This window comes from Nannospalax galili, unplaced genomic scaffold (genome assembly GCF_000622305.1).
Source record: "Nannospalax galili isolate Female #2095 unplaced genomic scaffold, S.galili_v1.0 scaffold38, whole genome shotgun sequence".
Taxonomy (NCBI): Eukaryota; Metazoa; Chordata; class Mammalia; order Rodentia; family Spalacidae; genus Nannospalax; species Nannospalax galili.
The window spans coordinates 1,246,249-1,249,699 of NW_008342636.1; the positions used below are offsets into that span (position 1 = coordinate 1,246,249).

The 3,451-nt window shown below is 51.9% G+C and overlaps 1 pseudogene; it reads right to left on the reverse strand.

The window, feature by feature from the left end:
* Positions 1 to 377: 377 nt before the first annotated feature.
* LOC103738648 lies at positions 378 to 2,766 on the reverse strand (annotated as a pseudogene).
* Between the last annotated feature and the right edge of the window lie 685 nt (positions 2,767 to 3,451).

Consider the following 3,451-nt stretch of genomic DNA (forward strand, 5'->3'; position numbering starts at 1 on the left):
GAGAGAGAACAATCTCTTTCAAATGCAGGTCCCCAATGACCCAAAACCTCTCACCTCTGAAAGTTTTCCAGCCTTTCAATAGCCATGAACTGAGGAACAGGCATTTCTTTTTTCTTTTTTTCTTTTTTTTCTTTTTTTGACTTCAGCATCAGGTTTATTACTCAGGAGCTCCACGGTGGGCACAGAGGCGTCCTGGGGGATCCACCCAGCTGCTCCCCTCTGGGGAGCTCCCTTGGGCTGTTTTTTTTGACTGCAGCATCAGGTTTATTACTCAGGAGCTCCACGGTGGGCACAGAGGAGTCCTGGGGGATCCACCCAGCTGCTCCCCTCTGGGGAGCTCCCTTGGGCTGTGGACCCACATAGACCTCTGAATGCGTTTATTTAGACTTTTGGACGTTTCCCTCTGAAAAATGATAAAACACTGTGTCCCGACCGTGTCTACCCCACGTCCCGCCAGTCTCTACAGAGGGCGATTCAATGCCTCGGAACCCTAAAATAAATAGACTCGGCGTCAGGTAGCGCTGGACGATGGCTCGGAGGGGCGGCACTGTGGGGACAGTCTCAGGTGAGAGATGGTGGACGTCAGAGTGGAGCCGGGCGCAGGGTCTGCCGCAGGCAGTTGGTCCAGGGAAATTGTCCAGGATGGGGATGCCCTCTTTCAGGCCTTTGCGCCCCACCAGGTTGGGGCGGCTGCTGTTGTCCAAGGGGTCTTGGGGCAGGGCAGAATCTGCCAGTGATCCAACACACTGAGGGAAGGCCTGGCCTCCCGTGTTGGAGCACAGGTCGGCAGTGAAACCAAAGGACTCTTTGACAGGCAGGAGGTCTTGACCACGAACATGGGAGTGCTGACCACCTGAGGCTCCTCAAACACGTGGCCCCGCTTCCTGTTCAGGACTCCGTAGATGCCACCGACCACCTGCTCAGGACACTGGATCTCCACCCAGTAGCGGGGTTGCATGGGGGGATGATCTGGCCACCAGCACTGTGGATGGCATCTGTGTACAGGGACACATCATGGACATCTAAGCGCACACCACGGCTTGTTCTCTTCACAGAGTGCACCCCCCTTGGTGGTCCACTGGAAGCCAGTCACCACGCTCGTTGATTTCGTTGAGGTATTGCACACCCTTCATGATGTCAGTGAGGATGTTGGGGCTGGTGCTGGGGGTGGCCCAAAGCACCAGATCTTGTGGGCCTCAGCAACATCCCACTATCAGCCAGGTAGCATGCATGTGCCTTGAGCTCCTGGGGGGAGTACACCTTGCCTTGTGGATGTCCTCAGCAAGGCCATCAGGAAAGGGCTGCACTCTCATGTAGAACAGCTGGCTGTGTTGTTGGGGGACTTGGACAGGCACAGAAGGTTTGTTCGACTCTTTGCCCACTGTCTCACAGTATGACACCACAGGGTTTGACTTCTTCCTGGGGATGCAGGCTTGGTCCTCTGCCAGGTTCTTGAGGCAGATGTCCAGGTGTAGCTTGCATGTACCTGCCATGATGTGCTCACCAGACTCCTCAATGATGTACTGCATCAAGGGATTGGACTTGGCCAGCTGCTGAGCCCCTCCACCAGCTTCAGCAGGTCTGCCAGTTCTTGGCCTTCGCTACCACCCTGCCAACCCGGCTGATGTTGAACTTCACGCTGCATGTTGTGGACGTGCTCAAAGGTGGTGATGGTGCCAGTCTTCAGCAGAAACTGGTCCACAGTCATGAGCCCATTACGTTGCCACAGGGCACTTCCTCAATGGGGTCCCCATAGCGGCCTATCATCAAGATGGTTCTCTGGATGGGCTTGAGCAGTGGCTTGCCCTCCTTGCCCTTGTCCTAGCTATCCAGCATGATGTCCAGATTCTTGATCAGCTTGGCTGTCTTCTTCTTCTTGAACTTCACAATGGCGTCCAACATGTTGAAAATGAGGTTGAGGATGAGTTGGCAGAAGGTGTAAGGCAGCTTCTTGCTGCAGGACTGTTGGTGTTCTTGAAGCCCCAATCCCCCCCACAGACTCTTCATCATGTCCTCTACTTTCTTGGTGCATTCAGCCAGCCCAAGCTGGCCCTCACCCTTGGCAGCGAACTTGGCCACTCATATCCCTGCAGACTGCTTCAGGGTGAAGGCCCAGCTGGGCAGGCCAAAGCCAAAACCCACCATGCCCAGGACAAGGTTGATCATGATGTTACCTATGTATCCACTCTCGCCCTCACTATAGGTGGAGATAACGACATTCACATTCTCCACAGTGCCCTGGAAGGTCTGGTGGAAAGCCCCTCTGGCTCTAGCTGCAGCTCCAGCAGTGCATGATCTGTCTTGATCATAATCAGTACCGCTTGATGCCATCTAGTGACGGCCTGTAGCACACACATGCCAGACACGCAATTCCCCCTTCCCCACCACCACGGAGCCATCCATGAGGGGCAGGGCCGCTGTAACCTCTGAGGAGAAGTCCACATGACCCAGGGAGTCCCTGAGGTTGATGAGGAAGCCTGAGCCATCCTTGCTGTGCTTGATGAAGTTTGAGTCATTCTCTGACAGTTTGTAGAAGAGTGAGATGGTGGTAGACTTGATGGTGATGCTGTGCTCCTGTTCCTCCTTGTGAGTGTCTATGAAGTACACCTCCCCTGCACCCACAGATGCAATGATGCCTGCCATACACACCAGTGAGTCTGTCAGTGTGTACTTGCTATGGTCCATGTGTGTGATGACAGACCTGTTCTGGATATTGGCCTTCTTGTCCAAGATGGCTCGAATCTGATCCACCCTTAAGTCCACCATGGTGGCAGATGACGGTGTATTCTCCAGCAAAGGTGAAGAGTGAGAAGTGCCAATGATGACAGTGATGGGCGACAGAAGAGGAACAAGCTTATGGAAGACATTCCATATCTAAACCATAGCTGACATTAAGGAAATGCTTGTTATGTTTCTGCTATGACTTCTACTTTAGCAAATATTCCTGTGCACTCACATTTTGTACTGTTTTGCTTTTTATATTTGAAGGAGTGTATATTACAAATTTGGACGTCAGGTATGGTGGTATATCATGCTGGGTGTAGTGGTGCATGCCTTTAATCCCTGCATGTGGGAGGCAGAGGCAAGCAGATCACTGTGAGATCAAGGCCAGCCTGTTCTACATAGTGAATTCCAGGTCAGCTGGGGCTATAGGGAGATCCTGTCTCACAAATATTTGGGGTAGTTTCTACATGGCTATGCACAATTGTTCTAATTTTGATGTGCATCAGCAAATTACTAGAGTCATTGCTTCATTCTTATATTAGTTGGTTTTCTGTTGTTTCATGGTGTGATAAACACCATGCCCAGGACAACTATAGAAGGAAGAACTTGTTTGAACTTATGGTTCCAGAATGATAAAAGTACATTATGGTGGAGGAGGCAGCTGCAGCAGGAAGCTCAGAGCTCACATTGTCAAGAACACACAGGAAGCAGAGAAAGAAAAACTAGA